Below are 27,389 nucleotides of genomic sequence, written 5' to 3'. Positions count from 1 at the left end.
AAGAAAGAACAGGAAGAAGTAACAGCCAGAGATTTAGTCAATGCAAATATAAGATGCCTGAAACAGAATTTAAAACAACAATCATAAGGATACTACCTGGGCTTAAGAAAGGCATAGAAGACACTAGAGAATCCCTTACTGCAGAGATTTAAAAAAACCCAAAAACTAGTCAGACAGAAATAAAAGTGCTATACCCAAGGTGCAAAACTGAATGGACAACAAGGATTGACAAAGCAGAGGAATGAATCAATGATATAGAAGATAAAATTATGGAAAATAATGAACCTGAAAAGAAGAGGGAAAGAAAGGTATTGGATCACGAATGTAGACTTAGGGAACTCAATGACTCCTTAAAGTGTAGTCACATTTTTATCATAGGAGTTCCAGAAGAAGAAGAGAGGGGACAAAGGGGCAGAAGTTTTATTTGAGCAAATTATATACCATAACTTCCCTAGTCTGGGGAAGGAAACAGACTTCAAAATCCAAGAGGTACAGAGACTCCCATTAAATTCAACAAAAGCCAGCCATCACCAAGAGATATTGTAGTCAGATTCACAAAATACACAGACAAGGAAAAAATCCCGAAAGCAGCAGGGGAAAAAAGCCCTTAACCTACAAGGTGAAGACAGATCTGGTTCACTGCAGATCTGTCCACAGAAACTTGACAGACCAAAAGAGAGTTGCCTGATATATTCAACATGCTGCATGGGAAAAATATGCAGCCAAGAATACTTTATCCAGCAAGACTGTCATTCATAATAGAAGGAGAAATAAAGAATTTCTTAGATAAACAAAAACTAAAGGAGTTTGTGACCACTAAAGCAGCACTGCAAAAAATATTAAAGGGACTCTGTCTGAGTGGGGAAAAAAAGACCAAAAGCAACAAAGACTAGAAAGGAACAGACAACATCACTAGAAACACCAGCTTTACAGGTAACACATGACACTAAATTCATATCTATCAATTACTCTGAAAGTAAATGGACTAAATGCTCCAATCAAAAGACATAGGGTATCTGAGTGGATTTAAAAAAAAAAATAAAGACATCTATATGCTGACTACAAGAGATTCATTTTAAAACTAAAGACTCCGGCAGATTGAAAGTGAGGGGATGGGGAACAATCTATCATGCTAAAGGGCATCAAAAGAAAGCCGGAGTAGTCATACTTATATCAGACAAACTAGATTTTAAACCAAAGACTGTAACAAGAGATGAATAAGCACATTATATCATGATTAAGGGGTCTATCCATTGAGAAGACATAAAACTGTAAATATCTATGCCCCTAACTTGGGAGTACCCAAATATATAAATCAATTAATAACAAACATAAAGAAACTCATTGATAATACTACAGTAATAGTAGCGGACTTTAACATCCCACTCACAGCAATGGACAGATCATGTAAGCAGATCAAAAAGGAAATGATGGCTTTCAATGACACACTGGGCCAGATGGACTTAAGAGATATATTTCATAACCAGAAAACAGATATATACAGGTTAAAGAACAGCCTACTAAAGAATGAATGGGTAACCCAGGAAATTCAAGAAATTAAAAAAAATACATGGAAGCAAATGAAAATGAAAATGACAGTCTAAAACCTTGGGGATGTAACAAAGGCAGTCCTAAGAGGGACGTATACTGCAATAGACATACCTCAAGAAGCAAGAAAAGCCTCAAATACACAACCTAACCTTACACCTGAAGATGCTAGAAAAGGAACAGCAAATAAAACCTAAAGCCAGAAGGGAAATAATAAAGATTAGAGCAGAAATAAACCATATAGAAAGAACAACAACAACAACAAAAAAAAACCCAGTAGAACAGGTCAACAAAACTAAGAGCTAGTTCTCTCAAAGAATTAATAAAATTGATAAACCCCTAGCTAGGCTTACCAAAGGAAAAGAGAGAGAGAGAGAGAGAGAAAGAAAGGACCCAAATAGATAAAATCATGAATGAAAGAGGAGAGATCACAACCAACACCACAGAAATACAAAGAATTATAACAGAATATTATGAAAAACTATATGGCAACAAACAGGGCAATCTGGAAGAAATGGACAAATTCCTAGAAACATACAAACTACCAAAACTGAAACAGGAAAAAGTAGAAAATCTGAACAGACCCATAACTAGCCCAGAAATTGAATCAGTAACCAAAAAATCTTCTAACAAACATATTTCAGGGCCAAACGGCTTACCAGGGGAATTCTACTAGACATTTAAAGAAGATTTAATACCTATCCTTCTCAAACTGTTCCAAAAAATAGAAATGGAAGGAAAACTTCCTAACTCATTCTACATAGTCAGCATTACCTTGATTTCAAAACCAGACAAAGATCCCACTAAAAAAGAGAATTACAGGCCAATATCCGTGATGGAACATGGATGCAAAAATTCTCAGCAAGACATTAGCAAACTGAATCCAACAGTACATTAAAAGGACTATTCACCATGATCAAGTGAGATTTAATGTCTGGGCTTCAGGGGTGGTTTAATATTTGCAAACCAATCAACAAGATACACCACATTAATAAAAGAAAGGATAAGAACCATATGATCTTCTTGATGGATGCAGAAAAAGCATTTCACAAAATACAGCATCCGTTCTTGATAAAAACCATCAACAAAGTAGGGAGAGAGGGAACATACTTCAACATCATAAAGGCCATATATGAAAGCCCCACAGCTAACAACATCCTCATGGGGAAAAACTGAGAGCTTTTCCTCTATGGTCAGGAACAAGACAGGGATGTCCACTCTCACCATTACTATTTAATATAGTACTGGATGTCTTAGCTTCAGCAATCAGACAAAAAGAAATAAAAGGCATCCAAATGGGCAAGGAAGAAGTCAAACTTTCACTCTTTGCAGACAACAGGATACTCCATGTGGAAAACCCAAAAGACTCCACCTAAAGATTGCTAGAACTAATACAGGGGGAATTCAGCAAAGTTGCAGGATATAAAATCAACAAACAGAAATCTGTTGCATTTCTATAAACCAATGATGAAGCAGCAGAAAAAGAAATCAAGGAATCAATCCCATCTACAATTATACCAAAACCCATAAGATATCCAGAAATAAATCTAATCAAAGAGGTAAAAAAAAAAATGTGTATTCTGAAAACTATAGAAACTGATGAAATAAATTGAAAAGGACACAAAGTAATGGAAAAACATTCCATGCTCATGGTTTGGAAGAACAAACTTTGATAAAAATTTCTATACTACCCAAAGCAATCTACACATTCAATGCAATCCCTATGAAAATACCACCAGCATTTTTTTTTTTTTTTACAGAGCTGGAACAACTCTAAAATTTGTATGGAACAAGAAAAGACCCTGAATAGCCAAAGTAATGTTGAAAAAGAAAACCAAAGGTGGAGGCAACACAATGTTGGAGTTCAAGCTGTATTACAAAGCTGCAGTCATCAAGACGGTATGGTACTGGCACAAAAACAGGCACATAGATCAATGCAACAGAATAGAGAATCCAGAAATGGTCCCTCAAATCCATGGTCAACTAATCTTTGACAAAGCAAGAAAGAATATCCAAAGCAGAAAAAAAAAAAAAAAGACAGTCTCTTCAATAAATGGTGTTGGGAAAACTGGACAGCAACATGCAGAAGAATGAAATTAGACCACTTTCTTACACCATACACAAAAATAATTTCAAAGTGGATGAAAGACCTAAATGTGAGACAGGAAACCATCAAAATCCTAGAGGAGAAGACAGGTAGTAACCACTTTGACGTTGGCCGTAACAACTTTTTACAAGACATGTCACTGGAGGCAAGGAAAGCAAAAGCAAAAATGAATTATTGGAAGTTCATCAAGATAAAAAGCTTCTGCACAGTGAAGAAAGCAACAAAACTTGAAGGCAGCCTATGAAATCAGAGAAGGTATTTGCAAACGCCATATCTGATAAAGGGCTAGTATCCAAAATCTGTAAAGAACTTATCAAACTCAACAACGCAAAATAAATATCCAGCCAAGAATGGACAGAAGACATGAATAGACATATTTCCAAAGAAGACAAACAGATGGCTGACAGATCCATGAAAAAATGCTCAACATCACTCATCATCAAAGAAATACAAATCAAAACTACAATGAGATACCACCTTGTACCAGTCAGAATAGATAAAATGAACAACTCAGGAAACAAAAGATGTTGGCAAGGGTGTGGAAAAAGGGGACCCCTACACTGTTGGTGGGAATGCAAGCTGGTACAGCAACTCTGGAAAAGAGTATGGAGGTTCCTCAAAAAGTTAAAATAGAGCTATCCTATGATCCAGCAATTGCACTTCTAGGTATTTACCCAAAGGATACAAAAATAGTGGTTTGAAGGGGTACATTCAAATGTTTATAGCAGCATTATCAACAATAGCCAAACTAGAGAAAAAGCCCAAATGTCTATCAACTAGTTAATGGACAAAGAGGTGGTATATATACAATGGAATGTTACTCAGCCATCAAAATGAATGAAATCTTACCATTTGCAATGATGTGGATAGAGCCAGAGGGTATTATGCTAAGTGAAATAAGTCAGTCAGAGAAAGAACAAATACAGTATCAGTATTTCACTCCTATGTGGAATTTAAGAAACAAAACAAATGAACATATGAAAAGGAAAAAAAAGAGGGAATCAAACCATAAGAGGCTCTTAATGATAGAGAACAAATGGAGGGTAGATGGAGGGAGGTGAGTGGGGGATGGGTTAAATGGGTGATGGTCATTAAGGAGGGCACTTGTTGGGTTAAGTACTGGGTGTTATATGTAAGTGATGTAAGTGAAGAATCACTAAATTCTACTCCTGAAACCAAATATTACACTACGCGTTAACTAAATAGAATTTAAATAAAAATTTGAAAAGGAAAAGAAAAGGCATTATACTGAGTGAAAGAAGCCAGACAGAAAAGACCATACATGTATGATTATGTTTATATGAGATGCTCAGAATTGGCAAATCTATATATAGAGAAAATATATTAATGTTTTTCCAGGGCTGGAATAGGGACGATGTAAGGGTAATAAAGAGTGACTGTTAGTTTTGTTTTGTTTTTTGTTTTGTTTTGTTTTTAAGGTGATGAAAATGTTCTAAAATTAGATTGTGTCAATTGTTACACAACCGTAAATATATTTAAAAAAACAATGAATTATATGCTTTAAGTGGGTTAATTGTATTCAATGTAGATTATATCTCAATAAAATTGTTAAATATATATTGGTACTAGAAATTTTACTTGGGAATCTCTCCGAAATTTGGAGTAGAAACGAGGAAATTAGGTGTTGAAGTTTGCAACTTAGATAGGGAAAAGTCATACAATCTGAATGGGTCTTACTACATCATTGAGTTTGACAAATAATTAGCAGGTTGTTCCTCTTCAAAGCTTTCATTTATTCATTTAGGCCTGGTTACAGCTATATGCATATACTAGGCATTTGAGATACAAACATGAAAAAGAACATGCTTGATCTCAGGTTTACCAAATAATGGGAGAAGCAAGAATTACATAAAGTATGATAGAAATATGGACTCAATGCAATGCGAACACAGTGTTAGAGGACCTAATTATCCTTATGTATAGTTGGAAGTTGGGCGTAAAGGCAAAGGAGATTAAGAGGAACTTCCTTGAAGGCTGAACTGAAGTTTATCACGTGATCAAGAGAAGACATACACAAAAGAGTAAAGATGATGCAGGAGAGGGAAGAGTCAAGGATGATTTTTCTTCCTTTAATTCTTCTGGACTTCATGGTTGTTGATCTCAGATTGATACTTAGGAAGAACAAAGTGGTATAGCTATACCAGAGTTTACTAACCATGTTAACAAAGTCCACTCTTGGTCAGAAAATGGGAGGTTTTATGTTCTGCCTTACCTTTACTGACAAGAGTTGTCTTCCACTGAAATATCACAATAATTATTTTCTAGAGTTCCTAAGTTTTATGAAAAGCATCCTTGACACAGAAGAGAACTCTGAGTTGGAATCTCTTCCCTATTACTTACTACCTATATGCTTAGCTCTCTGTAAATTGCAACACAATGACAATAACTGATGTGGTTCTGTAAAGATGAAAGGAGATAAAGCATACAAAGTACTTCCTATACAGTAGAATTTTAATACATGGTAGCTAGTATCATCGTATATTATTTCCTTATATTGAATATATAAAATATGCTTTAATTTCTACAGAATATTTTAATCTCATAGCTCTTTTCATTTTATTTATTTTTTTTCTTTTTTTTTTCATTTTAGTGGGCAGGAACTACATGTTTCAATGAACCTACTGTTCACTGACAAATATATTCTAGGCATAAAGAAACAAAATCAGTCCTCTGTTACAACAAAAACACCAGAGCTCATATGCACAGGGACAAAAAGCTAAAGAAATGAAAACCAAACGGGCAAAGGAATCAGGCTATATATAAATAAGAAACGACAAGGCAAAGGCGGCTTATGCAACAGGCACATAATCTAGTGAAGGTGGAGAGACGGCTGGACTCAGAGGTCAAGCTCAGCAGCGGATAGGTCATCAGGCAGCATTTGGGAGCCAGGAAATTAACAAGGGCTAAAATATTTTAGCTGGTATTTGTTTCTTAAGAGAGAATAAGCACATATTTTGGGGGTCTGATCTCCAGCAAAGAAGGTGAAGTGTTTTCACTACCTTCCTATAGTGCTTAGCGATGGACCCTGTCTGATTTGCAAAGTAGAAGGATTTCTGTTGTACGAGTGAGAGAACATGTGTGTATCTTTATACATCTGTATACTGTATACATTCATATGCACATATATACACATGCGCGCACACACACACATGACATTTCTACCACGCACATTGCAAATTCTTTTCAGAGTTAAACAACCTAAGTTCCATTTCTTTCCATGTGTGGCTGCTTTTACTGAGACCATTCCTACATGTTTCTCTCTGTAGCATCAGTGGAAAGCCAGTTTTTTTCATGGCTCTTGCATGTTGGGTATTAATGCTGAAATATCTACACTGAAAAATGGAGAATAGAAAAAGGTCATTTCCTACTTTGGGCTTTCATCAAGGTTTGAATGGCTTTTCAAAAAGCTATTCCAAGGAAGCAGGTAAAATGCTTTAAAAAAACATCTAGATGTGCAAAGTAGAAGGCACCATTATTACTCCTCGTCCAAGATCCTGCCTATCCAAACAATGATCTCCATTCACGGATCCTCCTTTGTCCAGCAGCTTTCTTTCTAAAATTAATAAAATGGTCCTTCAATGTCCCTCTACTGAATAAATGTTATTATGCCCTCACAGTATGATTCTTCCAGACCTACTTTTAAATTTGCTTCTGAAAAGAAAATTCACTAATCATTTTGGTTATTATTATCATAATTAATAAACATTTGGTATGCCATTTAAAATGAGCAGACTATAGGTCCACTGAGTAAGGATTCCACTGAACTTAATGCCAGAGATTGTAACTTATTCATTGTTGCTGCCCAGTGAAGTAAGACTAATAATTACAGGACTGGTTATCAGACACCACAGAGAAATATTATGCTAAAAGTAATAAAGAAGTTTGGGTATACTCATTTTAAGTCCATTTTTTCTTTCCTGTGCAGAATAATCATTCACTGTAATTCTTTTTATAAACATGTTTAATAAGGATTTTTTTTTGTGAAAAAGTATTTTGCATCATTCTGTTTCATTATACTCATATGCAATATAGTTTCACATGTGTCTCTGACACTAATCACACTAATGACTTATTTTAGTCTCATGGCCAAAACAAGTCAGCATCTGGGACAATTTTTTTAAAATGGAACAAAAGCTTCTATTTTCCAAGTGAGAGACTTGTTATGTGAACTTCAAGCATTATTGGATCTCACTTTGCTATTTTTTAGTTGTACTACCTGTTTAATTACCATTTGTAAAACATGTAACTGCATTAAATATTAAAACTAATATTTAGTGGTTGCTTGATATGGATACTTTGGAGAATACAGAAGCAACATCCATTTTCAAGGAGTATACATACATTCTTCGTGGGGATAAAATGTAGGTCTCAATCGCTACCCATAACTAATGGCCATCATTAAAAACTCCCTGCTATTTTATAGCAGAAAATATCTTCAGGAAAAAAATGAGAGGACAAAGCTCATTTGTCCTTAAACTAAGTGATTTCAGGTACAGTGTATTAGATTCCAATTCCTCTTCCTGTCAGCTGATATTTCTAGTTACTTTTAACCCTCCCCTGACTGAGGTGAAAAGTCCATAACTGAAACTGTTCATTTCCTTAAAAGCCTAGGAACTCCTTCCAAGGGCAAGACTACTATAGTATCTGTTATTCAGCTTACATAGTATGATGAATTTACCAAATACTTCAATACTTTATCTAATTAATCAAGAACTACTCTATGAGGTGTTATTCTCCACATTTAATAGAGGAGGTGAATGAGTCTTCGAGCTTTTTTGTTTGTTTGTTTGTTTGTTTTTGTCTTTTTTTAAAATTTTATTTATTTGACAGAGAGACATCCAGCGAGAGAGGGAACACAAGCAGGGGGAGTGGGAGAGGAGGAAGCAGGCTCCCAGCGGAAGAGCCTGATGTGGGGCTCGATCCCAGAATGCTGGAATCACGCCCTGAGCTGAAGGCAGACGCCTAACGACTGCGCCACCCAGGCGCCCCGAGTCTTCGAGCTTTAAACTGACTTGTCCAAGACCACAGTGCCGATGAATAACACACAAGACCAGGGGCACAACAGTGTCCAATTCTTCCTCTGACCAACTCTATGGACTGTAAAATTAAATGCCTCATTTTACCTTTTTCAGAATCTGTATATAACACAATGTGCTAAAATTAAAAAAAAAAATCAAGTGTCTCACATATTCAGTACATCACTCACATGTTTGGTAGTTTGAATAGAAAGAAATCTTTTTTCACTAAAGTGGCTTATATTGGCTTTATACAGGAAATAGCATACAACAGGGAGGATTTGATATTGAAAAAAGGAAGGAGTTACCTACTTTCTTACTGACTTTCCTACCAAAGATTTCTGTTTATCATCATTAACTATCAAGTTTGAATTCTTAATTGAAAGTCCATACAAAAAAATCCTCCACATTAGAAAAATCATGAAAGCAACTGTAGAGTAAGAAAGCATATTTTCCTCTAAATAAAAGCAATTAAAATAATGTTTATATTTTTCTAATCAAAATATATTGTTGATCTTCCCCTACAGGTAAATTTGTGTATCTCAGTTAAAATTATATATATATATATATATATATATGTATGTTAGTTCGCAAACGTATATTATGTAAAGCAGATTTTGTTGTCATGAATACATTCTTCCTATACTTGCCACGAGAATTCCTTTGAGAAAAGTACCAATGTAAAAGTCTACCTTTATATAATTTGAGCTTAAATTTTTTCAGTAAATCCAAAGTACATTGCTAATTTTTTTAAAAGATCACATTTCTGTTATCAACATAACTTTTCTTAGTGTTTTCAAAAATTATGCCAGATTTACTAACAGGTATTACATTTAAGATACTGAACAGTATCATCAGATTATATAAAATATATAATGTCATTTAGAAAGATGTTTTTAAACAGCATTTGTTGATATTTTTCTCCATGAGCCAGAAGTGGGTCTTTTACTTAACTCCTTCCTCAAGTAAATAAAAGACCATGAAGGTCTTCAATCTGTAATGTTAGAGTATAGCAAGTGAGACTTCTGCAATGATGACATGAGGACCCCAGTGAATCCACTCCTCCCCTGAAAAAAGCTACATGAATAATGAAAATATTATCAATGCCAACAACTTCAGAAACCTATGAGTAGTCACAGCACAGAACAAACTAAAAAATGTCTATTTAAGAAAGACTTCTGAGGAGATGGGGCAAGATGGCAGAGGACTAGGGGACCCCCTTCCAACCGGTCCCCTGAATTTAGCTGAATATTTACAAAACCATCCTGAACACCCACGAAATCAGCCTGAGATGTAAGAATACATATCTGGATCTCTACAGGCAGGAAAACACCACCTGTCGGGAGGTAGGAAGGGCAGAGTTGTGAACCTGCAGGCAGATATTGGAAGATAAGCAGAAGGGAGAGGGAGCCTCCATAAGCAGGAGCCTGGAAACTGAAATAACACCAGAGCACAAAAGCATCCTGCACTGGGGACCAGGCACAAACTTGCAGAGTGGTAGTGGCCAGAAAAGGGTTTTAAAGCAGCACTCAAACAGGATCCAGGAACTGCAGGGGCGCACACGCAAACCCAGGGCCACTCCGGGTTTTAGAAGCACAAAGGACAGAGACAAGCCAGGGCCTGGCCCAGTCAACTGCTGAGAAGGTCGCTGTGGGCACACACTGGGGGAGGCTGCAATTTTCAGCAGTGCATACAGAAACAGAGAATGCGTGTTCTGGAGGGTTCAGAGAAGAGCAGACTGATTTCTCTGCTCTGGGACAGAGGTCTGGGTACAGCCATTTTTGCTCTGACTCTCAGTAGAGGTGCAGAAAGCCACCAGGGAACAAAAGTTCAAAAAATCGGTTTCCACTGAGCCCAGCCTCTCAAAAGGGGGCGGGACAACTCTGCCTGAGCAGGGTTGCCTGAGAAAGAGCACAGCAGGCCCGGCCCCCAGAAGACAGGCTGGAAGAACAAGAGGACAACAACCCTGGGGTTCCCATAAAACTGTAAAACCACAACACCAGGGGAAAATAGTACACTGACCTCCAGGCATTGCCTCATGGCTTATGTATTTTTCAGACACAACTCTTTTTCTTTTTATTCTTTCTCTTATGCTTCTTCTGTTTTTCCTTTTTACCTTTTTCTCATTTCAACCAGATGTTCAATATATCAACTTATATTTCATAGTAGCTTTTCAACTTGTACTTTTTCATGCCTGTATTTTTTTTATATAGATATATGCTTTAGTGTAGTCCTTTTTTCCCTATTCAATTTTACCTTTATATAGATATACATCAGTTTTGTTTTCCTTGTAATTTTGGGAAGTGGTGCCCTCTGGCAGGCAGAACAAAATGCACCCAGGAAGAACTAAACACCCTATTTTGTCCACACTGGGATTATAGCCTCCCTTCCCCTCACCCCCCCTTTTTAATTTTTAATTTTTTTAAAGTTTTTAATTTTATAAATTTTATTCTTTGGTTTCATTTTGGCTTTGTTTTTTCGATGGCGGCTGCCAACCACTACGGGTTTTCCAAGGGTGCATCTTGCTTGGGTCATGGTTGATATTTTGGACTCTGTACATTTCCTCAAGTATCCCTCAACAGAATGACTAGAAGGAGGGACTTCCAACAAAGAAAAGAACCAGAGAGGGGCGCCTGGGTAGCGCAGTCATTAAGCGTCTGCCTTCGGCTCAGGGCATGATCCCAGCGTTCCAGGATCAAGTCCCACATCGGGCTCCTCTTCTGGGAGCCTGCTTCTTCCTCTCCCACTCCCCTGTAGTGTTCCCTCTCTCACTGGCTGTCTCTCTGTCACATAAATAAATAAAATCTTTATAAAAAAAAAAAAACACAGAGAAAATGGCCTCTACCACAGACCTAATGGATATGGATATAAGGAACATGTCAGAGATAGAATTGTTAGAGTAGGAATTATGAAATCAATAGCTAGGTTTGAGAAAACAATTACCAAAAATATAGAATCTCTAAGGGCAGAAATGAGATCTAATCAGGCCAAACTTAAAAATGCTATGAATAAGATGCAGTCTAAAATGGATACTCTGACAGCCAGGGTAAACAAGGCAGAAGAATGAATCAGTGAACTAGAAGATAAGCTGATAGAAATGAAGGAAGTCAAGGAGAATAGGGATCAACAACTAGAAGCCCATGAGATCACACACAGGGAGATCAATGGCACCATGAAATGTTCCAATGTCAGAATTACTGGGGTCCCTGTGGGGGTGAAGAGAGAGATCAGACTAGAAGATATATTTGAGAAAATCCTAGCTGAGAACTTCCCTAATCTGGGACAAGCATTCATGTCCAAGGGGCAGAGAGACCCCTCCCAAGAACAGTTTAAAAAAGACCAACACCCTGACATATAATAGTAAAACTTACTAATCGTAGAGCCAAGCAAGCTATCCTGAGAGCAACTAGGGAGAAGAGATTTCTTACATACAGAGGGAGGAACATCAGAATAACATCAGACCTATTCACAGAGACCTGGCAAGCCACAAAGGGCTGGCAAGACATATTCAGGATACTAAATGAAAAGAACATGCAGCCAAGAATACTTTATCCAGCAAATCTGTCATTCAGAATGGATGGAGAGACAAAGAGCTTCCAGGACTGGCAGAAACTGAAAGAATATGTGACCACCAAGCCAGTCTGCAAGAAATATAAAGGGGGTTCTATAAAAGAAGAAAGACCCCAAGAGTAATATAGACCAAAAATTTACAGAGACAATCTATTGAAACAATTGTTGTAGAGGCAATATGATGGCACTAAATCATATCTTTCAGTAGTTACTCTCAATGTGAACAGCCTACATGCTCCCATGAAACAGCACTGGGTTGCATACTGGATACAAAGACAGGACCCATTCATATGCTGTCTACAAGACTCATTTTGAATGTAAAGACACCTCCAGATTGAAACTGGGGTGGGGGGGAGAGAACAATTTATCATGCCAAAGGACTTCAAAAGAGAGCTGGGGTAGCAATTCTCATATCAGAAAAAAATAGATTTTAAAACAAAGACTGTAGTAAGAGATGTAGAGGGACACTATATCATACCTAAAGGGTCTATCCAACAAGAAGATCTAACAATTGTAAATATCTATGCTCCCAAGATGGTAGCAGCCAATTACATAAACCAATTAATAACCAAAATAAAGAATCATATTGATAATAATACATTAATAGCAGGAAACCTTAACACTCCACTCTCAGCAATAGACAGATCATCTAAGCAGAAGAACAACAAAGGAACAAGAGCTTTAAATGACACATTGGACTAGATGGACTTCGTAGATATATACAGAACATTCCACCCTAAAACAACAGAATACTCTTTCTTCTCAAATGCACATGGAACTTTTTCCAGAATAGACCACATACTGGGTCACAAATCAGGTCTCAACTGATACCAAAAGATTGAGATTATTCCCTGCATGTTATCACACCATAATGCTCTGAAACTGGAAGTCATTCACAAGAAAAAATTTTGAATGAATTCAAATACTTGGAAGTTAAAGAGCATCCTGCTAAAGAATGATTGGGTCAACCAGGAAATTAAAAGAAGATTAAACATGAATTAAACAATTCATGGAAACTAATGACAATGAAAACACACCAGTCCAAAAACTGTGGGATACTACAAAGGCGGTCCTAAGGGGGAAATACATCGCCAGCCACACTTCTCTCAAAAAAATTAGAAAAATCACAAATGCATAAGCTAACCTTACACCTAAAGGAGCAGGAAAAAGAACAGAAAATAAAACCTAAACCAAGCTAGAGAATAAAATAATAATAATTAGAGTAGAAATCAATGAAATAGAAACCAGAAAAACAGTAGAACAGATCAATAAAACTAGAAGCTGGTTCTTTGAAAGAATTAATAAGATCAATAAACCCCTGACCAGACTTACCCAAAAGAAAAGGAAAAGGACCCAAATTAATAAAACCATGAATGAAAAGGGAGAGATCACGACTAACACCAAGGAAATAGAAACAATTATTAGAAATTACTACCAGCAACTATATGTCAACAAATTAAGCAACCTGGAAGAAACGGATGCCTTCCTGGAAACATACAAACTACTGAAACAGGAAGAAGTAGACAATCTGAATAGACAATAACCAGTAATGAAATTGAAGCAGTAATCAAAAACCTCCCCCCAAAAAACCAGAGTCCAGGGCCAGAAGGCTTCCCAGGGGAATTCTACCAAACATTTAAAGAAGAAATAATACCGATTCTACGGAAGCTGTTCAAAAAAGAGAAACAGAAGGAAAACTTCCAAACTCATTCTATGAGGCCAGCATTACCCTGATCCCCAAACCAGGCAAAGACACTGTCAAAAAGGAGAATTATAGACCAATATCCCTGATGAACATGGATGCCAAAATACTCAACAATATCCTAGCCAATAGACTCTAACAGTACATTTAAAGGATTATTCACCACAACCAGGTGGGATATATTCCTGGGATGCAAAGGAGGCTCAACATTCTCAAATCAATCAACGTGATAGAGCACATTAATAAAACAAAAGAACCATATGGTCCTCTCAGTTGATGCAGAAAAAACATTTGGCAAAATACAACATCTTTTCCTGATTAAAACTCTTCAAGTGTTGGGATAGAGGGAACATTCCTCAATTATCATAAAAACCATCTACGAAAAGCTCACAAAGAATATCAGTCTCAATGGGGAAAAGCTGAGAACTTTTCCGTTAAGGTAAGGAACACAACAGTGTTGCCCGCTGTCACCACTATTGTTCAATATAGTGCTAGAAGTCCTAGCCTTAGCAATCAGACAACCAAAAGAAATAAAAGGCATCCAAATTGGCAAGGAAGAAGTCAAACTCTCTCTCTTCACAGATGACATGATACTTTATGTGGAAAACCTAAAAGACTTCACCTCCAAATTACTAGAACTCATACAGGATTCAACAGCATGGCTGAATACAGAATCAATGCAGAGAAATCAGTTACTTTTCTATACACTAACAATGTAACTATTTTCTTTTTTTTTTTAAAGATTTTATTTATTTGACAGAGATAGAGACAGCCAGCGAGAGAGGGAACACAAACAGGGGGAATGGGAGAGGAAGAAGCAGGCTTATAGCAGAAGAGCCTGATGTGGGGCTCAATCCCACAATGCCAGGATCATTCCCTGAGCCGAAGGCAGACGCTTAACCTCTGTGCCACCCAGGCGCCCCAACTATTTTCTATACACTAACAATGTAACCAAAAACCATAAGATACCTAGGAATAAACCTAACCAAAGAGGTAAAGGATCCATACTCTAGAAATTACATAATATTTATGAAAGAAATTGAGAAGACACAAAAAGATGGAAAAACAGTCCATGCTCATGTATTGGAAGAATAAACATTGTTATTATATCTATGCTGCCCAGAGGAATCTACACTTTCAATGCCATCGTTATTAAATTACCATTGGTATTTTTCAAGGAGCTAGAACAAACAATCCTAAAATCATTAATCTACACCTCCAACTAGCTCAACAAACTCCAAGTAGATAAACTCGAAAATAGTTTATGTTCAAAAAACATCATAATCAATGACATTTTTCAAGGAGCTGGAACAAACAGCCCTTAAATTTATGTGGAACCAGAAAAGGCCCCAAATTGCCAAGGAAGTATTGAAAAGGAAAAACAAAGCTGAGGGCATCACGTTGCCTGATTTCTTTCTTTCTTTTTTTTTTTTTTTTTTAAGATTTTATTTATTTATTTGACAGAGAGAGACAGCCAGCGAGAAAGGGAACACAAGCTGGGGGAGTGGGAGAGGAAGAAGCAGACTCCTAGTGCAGAAGCCTGACGTGGGCCTCAATCCCAGAATGCCGGGATCACGCCCTGAGCCAAAGGCAGACACTTAATGACTGCGCCACCCAGGCACCCCCACGTTGCCTGATCTCAAGCTATACTACAAAGCTGTGATCACCAAGACAGCATGGTACTGGCACAAAAACAGACACATGGACCAATGGAACAGAATAGAGAACTCAGAAATGGACCCTCGGCTCTTTGGGCAACTAATCTTTGATAAAGCAGGAAAAAAACATCCAGTGGAAAAGAGACAGTCTCTTCAATAAATGGTGCTGGGAAAATTGGACAGCTACATGCAAAAGAATGAAACTTGACCACTCTCTCACACCATACACAAAAATAAACTCCAAATGGATGAAAGACCTCAATGTGAGACAGGAATCCATCAAAATTCTAGAGGAGAACATAGGCAACAACTTCTATGACATCGGCCAGAGCAACCTTTTTNATAACCTCTTTGACATCAGCCACAGCAGCTTTTTTCATGACACATCTCCAAAGGCAAGAGAAACTAAAGAAAAAATGAACTTATGGGACTTCATCAAGATAAAAAGCTTCTGCACAGCCAGGGAAACATTCAAGAAAACTAAGAAGCAGCTCACAGAATGGGAGAAGATATTTGCAAATGACACCAAAGACAAAAGACTGGTATCCAAGATCTACAAAGGACTTCTCAAACTCAATACACGTGAAACAAATAATCAAATCAAAAAAGGGCAGAAGATATGAACAGACAATTTTCCAATGAAGACATACAAATGGCTAACAGACACATGAAAAAATGTTCAAAATCATTAGCCATTGGGGAAATTCAAATCAAAACCACCTTGAGATACCACCTTATGCCAATTAGAATGGCAAAAATTGACAAGGCAAGAAACAACAATTGCTGGAGAGGATGTGGAGAAAGGGGATCCCTCCTACATTGTTGGTGGGAATGCAAGTTGGTACAGCCACTCTGGAAAACAGTGTGGAGGTCCCTTAAAAAGTTAAAAATTGAACNAAACTTTGGAAAACAGTGTGGTGGTCCCTCAAAAAGTTAAAAATTGAACTACCCTATGATCCAGCAATTGCACTAATGGGTATATACCCCAAAGATACAGACATTGTGAAGAGAAGGGCCATATGCACCCCAATGTTCATAGCAGCATTGTCCACAATAGCCAAATCATGGAAGGAGCCGAGATGCCCTTCAACAGATGACTGGATTAAGAAGCTGTGGTCCNGTTACTCAGGCATCAGAAAGAATGATTACCCAGCATTTGCAGCAACATGGACGGGACTGGAGGAGATAATGCTAATTGAAATAAGTCAAGCAGAGAAAGACAATTATCATATGGTTTCACTCATTTATGGAACATAAGAAGTAGGAAGATTGGTAGGAGAAGAAAGGGAAGAAGGAAGGGGAGGTAAACAGAAGAGGGAATGAACCATGAGAGACTATGGACTCTGGGAAACAAACTGAGGGCTTCAGAGGGGAGGGGGGTGGGGGATTGGGATAAGGCCGGTGATGGGTATTAAGGAGGGCACATATTGCATGGTGCACTGGGTGTTATACGCAAGTAATGAATCATGGAACGTTACATCAAAAACTAAAGATATACTGTATGGTGACTAACGTAACATAAAAATTGTTATAAAAAAACAAAAAATTTTACAGTTATCATCATGCTTAATGGTAAAAGACTGAAGGCTTTTCCCATAAGACTGAGAACAAATCAAGTATGTCTCATTTTAATATTATGCAGGAGAATATAGCCAGTATAATAGTGCAAGAAAGAGAAATAGAAGGGATCTAGATTAGAAAGGAAGTAAAACTATTATTCTCAAACAATATGATCTTGTTGTTTATAAACATAAATAAATAAGTTCTGCATGTTTGCAAGATATAAGACCAGCATACAGAGATCAAACTCTACTACCAATGAAAAATCTGAATCTAAAATTAAGAAAAAGATTTCATTTACAATAGCATCAAAAAGAATATCTATCAATTTAACAAAAAGAAATATAATACTTGGATATGTGCAAGTCCAAAACATTGATGAGAGAAATTTTAAAAGATCTGATTAAATGAAGAGACATCCCATATTCATGGATCGTAACTCTCACATGTTAAGATGATAATTCTCCCCAAATTGCTCTATAGATTCAATTCAATCCATATCAAAATGCCAACAAACACTTTTCAGAAACTTTCTAAATGAGTTTACAGCCATACCACCCTGAATGGTCCTGATCTCGTCAGAAAGTTACAAAATGATCCACAAATATATATGGAATTACAAAAGGCCAAAAAAACCCAAACTATTTTGTAATATTTAAACATAAGAACTGAAACAGTAAGTTTTTTGCAGATAATTTAGGAGAAAATCTCTGCAGTCCTGTGTTAGGCAAATATTTCTTTTATAGGACATTAAGATCTATATCTCAAAGACATAAAATTGATAAATTGGACCTCACCAAAAATAAAAAATTCTGCCCTTCTAAAAGCAACCTTAAAAAAGTGAAAAGACAAACAAAAAATTAGGAATATCTGTAAAACACACAACTTTTACAGGACTGTCCATATATATATATATATATATAGTCTCATATCTTGATCATAAGATGTCAAAAAACTCAATAAAAAATGGGCAAAATATTTGAAGAGACATTTTATCAAAGAGCATATACAAATACAACTAACAAACACATGAAAAGATGTATAATATCATTAGTAATAGGGAAATGCCAGTTAAAACCACTAGAATGGCTATATTTTAAAAAATGATAGAGAATAACATTAATTGGTGAGGATGTAAAAAAAACAGGAATCTTGATCCAATAGTGGTAGAATGTGGAATGGTTTAGACACTTTGGAAATAATTTGGAAATTTCTTTAAAAATTAAACACAAATTCACCATAAGAACCAGCAATTTCACTCTTGGATATTTACTCAAGGGTGATGAAAACATATATCCACATAAAGACTTATACACAAATGCTCCTAGCAGCATTAATCATAATTGCTAAAAAATGAAAAATCTAAATCTCTATTAATTAGTAGATAGCCAAAATGTAGCATATACATAGAATGAAATACTAGTCTACAATATAAAGGAACAAACTACTGATACATCCTGCAACATAAATGAACTTCAAAAATATACTGCAAGTGAAAAAACAGTACCCTTGAAATGGGTAGAATATATGACATGCAAAATATGGTTAATAAGGTTTTTTGGGTTTGCTCCATTACCCTAAGTCCTATTTAGCTGAGAGGAAGTTTGCCTGAGCAGAAATAACAGAGTAAAAATATCCTTGAGAGTTATATTCTTACGCAGGTCTTCATGTGGATATTAGCCCAAATTATGCTTACAGTAAATAAACTTTAAGCAATGAGTTAAGTTCAAAATTATTCCTAATATTTTCCTGGCCTCCTGAGAGAAGCAAATATAAATGAATCATCATCCAATACTCCAAAAAATCCCTAAAGCACTTTTAGTGGAAATGAATATCTCACAATGAAAAATCACCATGCACACAAGGAAACAAGCCACCGTGCATGATAGCAAACAGACAAAAGAAAGCAGCTTAAGCTATGAAAGTGTGAGATTTTGAATAATCAGATTACAAAATTACAATGTGTATTATAAAAGAAGAATTTAAAAACATGCAGAGAAGAAAAATTACCAAGAATCACCAAGCTTATCTGAAAAATTAAAATTTTTAAGCAAAATGGAAACTGTCAATTGAGAAATTGAACAGTACATTAGACACAGCAGAAGATGTAAATCGTAAACTTGAAATATACCAAAAGAAATTACATAGCATGATACAGATAGAGAAAAAGAGATTCAAAATTTAAAAAAGTTATAGGACGTGGAAAAAATTTTATTAGAGTTTCAGAAGGAAAAGAAGAGTGGGGTAGATGCAACATTTTAAGAGATAGGTCTCTGTGGTAGAGTCACTGCAAAACTGATGCAATTCTTCACCCCTCCCCGTATACATGCATTTTGTAATGTGACCTTGGAGAAACTCCCATCAAAAGGTGGAATTCCTTTACCCATCCTTTAAAAACAGGCTGACCGCTTGGCTTGGTCTGACCCAAAGAATGTGATAAAAAGTGACAGTACGGGGGTGCCTGGGTGGCGCAGTCGTTAGGCGTCTGCCTTCGGCTCAGGGCGTGATCCCGGCATTATGGGATCGAGCCCCACATCAGGCTCCTCTTGGGAGCCTGCTTCTTCCTCTCCCACTCCCCCTGCTTGTGTTCCCTCTCTCGCTGGCTGTCTCTATCTCTGTCAAATAAATAAATAAAATCTTTAAAAAAAAAAAGTGACAGTACGCCTGTATGACCATACTGCTTAGGCTTCAAGATTTCTTATGTGGGGGCGCCTGGGTGGCACAGCGGTTAAGCGTCTGCCTTAGGCTCAGGGCGTAATCCCGGCGTTATGGGATCAAACCCCACATCAGGCTCCTCTGCTATGAGACTGCCTCTTCCTCTCCCACTCCCCCTGCTTGTGTTCCCTCTCTCACTGGCTGTCTCTATCTCTGTCGAATAAATAAATAAAATCTTAAAAAAAAAAAAAAGATTTCTTATGTGATTCCCGTCTTTCGTTTGGAGCCTTGTGACTATCATATGGAAAAGCTTCTCTACTGGAGGAATGAGAATCAATGTGGAGGAGAACAAAGTTGTCCCAACTGCGGCCCTCTTAGACACTGTAGACTTCAAAGCTAGAAAAAGTACACGATGAGCTTTTGGAATTGGTTAAAATGATATCCAGGCAGAATACTGAAAGTATCAGCTAATTGCTCTTAGCTGTGTGATAGAGAACTAAAGAGAAGAGATGAGCTAATAGAGAATTCACTATTGTGCAAGTATAAGGTCAAAGATATATAGGGGGTTCCTATAAATTGCTGGGTTGGAAAAAAGATACATTTTTTTCCACCTCTAGTCTCCCGAGTTAGCAAATATCCTCAATGTAAAATGAGGTCTGAGGATTTTAAGCTCAAACCAAGAGCGTGGCTGTGAGGCCCTTCTTGAAGAACCCTGAAAGAATGGTTTTTCCTGGTAGGACTTCTCAGCTGGACAAAAGGGTCTCTAAGAAATTTGAGGGCAGAGTCCCATAGATGCCTAATAAGAAAAGGAGAGGTCATTAAGTCTAGATTAAAAAGGACTGTGTTCAAATTGCAGTAAGGTCTCTGGGCTCCCAACTTGCTCTGAGCAAAAAGCAGGTGAGAGAGCTACTCTGCTGACAACATTAGTCATTCTTTAGAGATGGTCAGGAAGGTTAATCAAAAAGGATAGATGTTGCAGAGAGATGATACAACATATCCCATTAGGAGGACATTACACCTGAAGATTAATTTTCTTAAATATACTTCAATTTTATTGAAGTAATAATTTACAGGATCTAGAAGGGAGATAATTCAGATAGTGATCTTCTAGCATTTTTAATGAACACATGTAGACACAGGAACAAACAACTCATGGTTTGGTTTATTTGTATTATCATTGCTGGATTAGTCAACAAGTCCACTGTGAAAATCTTTATTGAAAAAAATAATTTATCACACTGATGGATAACTATTGCTAGAAATAGGATAATGTCCAACATCATTTCTTCATTTAGAATTTATGTCCATCATACAAGTTGCCCTTATTACACAAAATGACATGAACGCAGAAAAAGTCCTAACTCTCTTCATTCGAACACAAGAGGAAGAAATGCTATTCTATTATTTGCAGTACAAGGCTTTTCAATTACCTATAAAATGTTACGTATTTCTGGACAAAATGCCAACCAGAACATAGTATTTCCCTCTTCCTTAATACATGAATTATAAAATTTAAATTTCACTCATTAACGGTAAAGAAAAAAGTAATCAATGGCACAGAATTCATTCACTTTGCAAGTAATTCTGTGCCATTCTTTAAAATGTAGTCTTTGTGTTAAGAATATAACTTATATAATATAATGGCATTTTTTTCCCTCTTACTGCAAACCCTTGTTTGTAATGATCTACAAAATACAATCAATAAATAGAAAGTGAAGGCTATTTACAGAATTTGTTTCAAAATGAAGATTATACTATAAAATCAGTAGCAAAACAACTCCATCCAGTTTGTTGCACTACTGTTATTATAAGTATTCAAAACAATCGTCTTTATTTGAAGAAACCAAAAGTGTGATAATACCCTGAATAATTATGACTCTGGGGTCTGCATATTTTTATTGTTTGCAGAATGTCTAAGTGTTTGACAGTTTATGATGACAAGACTGAATTTAGCAAATTCAGTTTCTCCTTTTTAGAAGCCTACAAATTACAACAATGTTAACAAATATGTATTCATTTTTGAGCTATTTCCCAAACAAACTTTTACAATCCCAGTGACAGAGTTATGTTCTTCCTTCATAAAAGGCAATATGGTCTGGGGGGGTGGGGGAAGCCCTCAGGGAGAGGCAAAACGGTGCTCCTGTAGGCTCTGTTACTTAAGCTAGCTACTCTTCAACTCTAAAGGCTGTAACTTCAGTTAGGAGCAATATACTTGTCCAACAGAGGGGTTGCTTATGTGATTAAATGTGGTAATGTATATAAAAGATAATCATTTGTAAGTTGCTATGGAGGAGTAAAATAGCAAAAATCCAAGACAGTAAGCATATTGGTTGTGTGTGGCTTAGTTGTAACAGGTAATGGTTTGGAATTCAGTGGGAGAAGAACAGTAGGCAGGGAGGACATTTATGGGGATACTAGGGGAAGAAGGAGGAAAAGTCGAGCTCATAAAGAGCTTCTGGATATAACATCGGAGAAGGTTTTTAAGTTAATTGAAGCGCAAATAGAAAATAACTGTTAGAAACTCCTTAATGTTAGTAACTAAGTCTGACCCCATATTTTTATTTCTTGTGCTGCCTAGTACAGTATTTTACTATCTTACCTATGTTGTAGGTGCCCATTTTTAAGTAATCCAGAAAACAAAACTCATGTTTTATTTGAGAGTACAAATTTAAGGATTTGGTGGGCTCTTGAAGCTTTATTTGTTTAAAAAAAAAAAAAAGGAAGATAAAGGTAATCTACTTCCTACACACAGAACAGTGCTCCGGCTACAACACCCATCATAGTGTTCTGATTGGACTTCTAATTCCATCATCCCACAGAGGCCAGAAAACAGTAATTGCTCCCACACAATTCAGGTAATAGCATTCCATTGTTTAAATTGTCTTATATCTCCCAAATTTCTGCATGAGTTTTTCTTCTCTTGGCCAATTTACTTCCTACTGGCCTTGGTGCCTCTGTCCCTGAAAACTGCACCTGCTACCTCACTCAACTCACCCAACGAATTAATGAAAGTTTTTACATTCTTAGAGCAAGGGAGTTTGATTAGCACTGAGAAATTTAGTTTGTATGTAGGGGGAAAAAAGATAATGGTTTTTGCCAATAGTGTTGCCATGCAACCACTATAATATGACAACTAGCACTAAAATAAAATGTAATTTCATAAGTGGGGGACGGTTTAAAGAGAACATGGTTAGAGACTGCTAGTCAAAGCCAGCACCTGCCTGAGCCCCCTAAAAGGAATGAGTTGGAGAGGAAGTGAAGGGCTTTATAATAGTTTATAACAAAATTTTTTAAAGGAAGTCCAAGAGCAGATCCATGGGGTTGTTCCTTAAATTCTGTTATTATCTCAGGCAGTGCATCTAGAATGCACAACTAATCATGATTAAAGTTGTAATGGGCCACCTACACCAGTTATGATGCAAAAGAGACACATCACATTGGGGCACCTGGGTGGCACAGTGGTTAAGCGTCTGCCTTTGGCTCACGGTGTGATCCCAGCATTATGGGATCGAGTCCCACATCAAGCTCTTCTGCTATGAGCCTGCTTCTTCCTCTCCCACTCCCCCTGCTTGTGTTCCCTCTCTCGCTGGCTGTCTCTATTTCTGTCGAATAAACAAATAAAATCTTTAAAAAAAAAAAAAAGAGACACATTACCATTTAGATTTTTTAAACATTTAAACTGTAGCTGAAATAGAATGTTCATTTTTGCAATGCAGAGAGCATGATCACAAATATGACTAGAAACATGAACTCTACAGCACCTCTTGAAGTATAAAATCCAGTTGTTTTAATATTTGCTGAGCATTTTTTTAAAATAACATATTATTTTAAGAAATGTTAGAAAACCTTATAATGGCATTAGGTATTACAGAAAATATTTCTTGGGGAGATTTTCTCAGTGTGAGACAAAGTGTTCTCTATCACTCTTTTTTTTTTTTTTTCATTTTCTGTGGGATGCCGAAGTGCAGCCTCAAAATTCACATAAATGAATTCTGAATGAATAAAGACCTTCTACTTCTTCCTGTAGGAACAAGAAAGTAATTGTAGGGTCAGTATTAGTCAGGGTTCTCTAGAGAAAGAGAACCAATCAGATATATAAATATATGGCGAGAAAGAGATTTATTATAGGGAATTGGCTCATGCAGTAATGGGGCTGGCAACTCTCAAGATCTGCGCAGTGAGCAGGCAAGCTGGAGACCCAAGAAAGCTAGTGCTGTTGCAGTTTAAAGGTTGGCAGAATCAAGACCCCAAAAGAGCTGTTTCAGTCCAAGTCTAAAGGCCAGAAAAGAGCAATATCTTAGCTCATCAGTCAGGCAAGGGATGTTGCCTCTCATTCAGCCTTTTTGTTTTATGTAAGCCTTCAACTATTTGGATGAGGCTCACCCATTTAGGGAGGGTAATCTGCTTTACTCAGTCTACTGATTCAAATGTTAATTGCATCCACAAATAACCTCATGGAAACATTCAGGATAATATTTGACTGAACATCTGAGCACCCTGTGGCCCAGTCAAGTCTCAAAAAATTAACCATCACTGGCACCCTGTTTCTAGGTTCCCACAATCTGGGATAAAAGTAGACCCTGTACTAGGAATGCCTTCCCTTCCTTTAACCACATCTTATTCAAATTTAGCACTTCCATCGTCAACTCCAGGAGGCTTTCTTGGACCCCATTAGCTTGCACATGTCTCTTCTTCCCCTGAACTCTTATAGGATGTAATCTGTCCCATCTAAGGTTACAGTCTTTTATAGAGCATCTTTTATTGGTTGCTTTTATTCTATATGTGGTAATATTCTCAACAGAATATAAGTTCAAGAGTGGGGATCATATGCTATATTCATTTATCTATTCAATAGGTAGTTTAAAAACATACTTCTTGTTTTCAAGGTATTCACCATCTGATAGGGAAATTAAAATAATTAATAGACATTTTCAATACTGTAATAGGTGGCCCCACACAGTTAAGCACAGGGTGTTATGAGTGGAGATAAAGTTAAGAAATCGCTCTAGAAGTTAAAAGTTTAAACTGATAAATAACACAACATGCTCAGTTTCTGTGGGTCAGGAATCTGGAAGCAGCTTAGATGCATGGTTCTGGCTCAAGGTCTCTCATGAAGATGTAGTCAAGCCACTGGCTGGAGGTGCGATCTCATCTGAAATCTCAACTGGGGAAGGATCAGCTTCCAACTTCACTTACATGGTTGTTAGATGAACTCAGTTCCTGACTGGCTACTGTACTCACAATAGCCTGTACCAGGGTCCTCATGATATGGTAGCTGGCTTCCTCAAGAAAAACTTATGAGACAGAGAATACAACCAAGAAAAAAAGCTGCAGTCTTTATGAACCTACACTTGGAAGTGACACACTGTCATTTCTGTCTATTATATTTGTTAGAAACAAGTCCCCGGTCCAGCCCATTAGCTTTATCTCTTGAAGGGAGAAGTATCAAAGAATTTGTGGACATATTTTTAAAAGCAGAAGTTAGGAAGTGGTCCTTAGAGGAGGTGAAAACTAAACAATTTTGAAAGATCAGTGAGTTGAAAAGGGAAGAAAGGTGCTTTGGAGAGAGAAACAAGACTATTAAAAAAAACAAAACAAAACAGAAACAAGAGCATGGAGCCTCTGGGTAACAGAAAGTCTCCACCTTATCTGGCTTAATACAGTGTGGGTGTGAAGGGAGAATGGAAGACAATGATGTGGCCTTATGTCCCATCTAAAGAGTCAGTCAGGCACCATTAGGCAATCTTAAGTGGAAAACAGACATGATCATATCAGTACCAAACACAGAACTAAGGAAATTTAGACAAATTATGGGACAGGGGCAAAGAGAGAACTAAAAATGTCATGGTGGTCACTCAGGTGACTTAAGTTGTGAGTTTTAACTAAGAGAATGACAATGGTGATAGAGTGGAGGGAACGAATAAAAAGGTGTTAAGAAGACAGGATCAGCAAGTTTTGTGTTTTTTGTTTTGTTTTCTGTTTGTTTGTTTTACTGACAGGATACAAATAAGGGATGGGAGGGAATCGGGGGATTCTTGATTTTCAGTCATGGGCACTTAAGTAAATCTGGCGCAGAATGTCTAGAGTCAAGAGAGACAATAGGTCAGCTTGGAACATATTGAATGTGACATACCAGAAGGACATACAAATGGAGATGTTTAGTAAATGATCTGTATTTCGCTCCTGAGCTGAGAATAGAAAGCTGTCAGGACTGGAGCTGGATATTTAAGAAGCCATCTCTATGGTGGTGGTGTCTGCTAGAGTCCAGGAAGGGGGAGTGTGGAGTGAGAAGAGAGCCAGTGATGGAACTGATAAGAAAACAGAAGTTTGATGGATGGTCGAAGGAAACCACATGTACGAAGGGAGGGGGGAGATGGTCCTTAGTAGGAGATTTTCCATAATCTCCTCAGAATATAGGGTGGTACTAAACCCAGAAGAGCCCCTTACTACAAGCTTGCTTAATGACTGGCTGACCTCTCCACTAATGTTTACCAAAACTAACCCCCAAACCTACTTTTGGAATATACTTTAAGAAACAGTAAGCTCCTCTTCTTAAATATACAGAGCTAAGAGTCATTTTGAAAGACTCCTCCAGCTTTTACTTCATATGTTGTAAACTGAACTACTACTAACTTTATAACCCTTTATAAAATTCATTGCAGAAGTCCCAACTATTTAAACGAAATTTTATTGGCCCTAAGAGATAAAAATTAACTTCAATCCACTAAAAGGCACAATCATTGTGTTTATTGGTTCTTGGACAGAACCTAAATTCTAGTGACAGCAAAATATGTTAAGAAACAAAATTCTAGTTATTATTGTTTTTACAGAGAGTGAGTGAGAGTGAGTATGGGAGCAAGGTGGAAGGCCCAGAGAGAGAGCGAGGGAGAGAATCTCAAGCAGGCTCCTTGCTCAGTGTAGAGCCCCGTGTGAGGCTCGATCCCATGACCCTGATATCATGACCTGAGTCAAAATCAAGAGTCAGACACTTAACCGACTGAGCCATCCAGGTACACCACAAAATTCTAGTTTTAAGAAAAGGCAGCCAAACTAAATACAACTAAAATTTAATTTTCCACCCAATACAATCTATAAATATGATAAGTTTTATGAATTTTTTCTAGCTATAATTTACAGTAATAAACATGAGCACAACACAGAACACTAAGAATGATCATTTGCCAAATATGCCAAAATGTGCAAAAAAAAAAAAACTCAGTAAATTTGTGGACATAAATTATTACTATTTGTATAACACATAATTATGTGTCCTTAAAGTCCAAAAAATATCAATTTAAAAACTTTTAGAACTAGTTTAATAAGTTGTCATATATAATGCAGTAATTACTAGATTTTTCCTATGTCAGTAAGCAATAATTGGAAGAAAAATATTTCTTATTCACAGAAACAAACAAAAATACATGAAATATTTAGAATTAGCAAGAAAAGTTAGCAATTCTTATGAAAACCAGCTACAGAATTTTATTGGAAGGTGCGAAGTGTGAAACCTGAAAGGAAATGGGGTCACTTATGTCAAGTGGCTTTACAATGGA

The sequence above is a fragment of the Ailuropoda melanoleuca genome, chromosome 14 (assembly GCF_002007445.2).
Source record: "Ailuropoda melanoleuca isolate Jingjing chromosome 14, ASM200744v2, whole genome shotgun sequence".
NCBI classification, from domain to species: domain Eukaryota; kingdom Metazoa; phylum Chordata; class Mammalia; order Carnivora; family Ursidae; genus Ailuropoda; species Ailuropoda melanoleuca.
The sequence above is the reverse complement of the archived record's forward strand: the minus strand, read 5'-3'. Positions refer to the sequence as shown.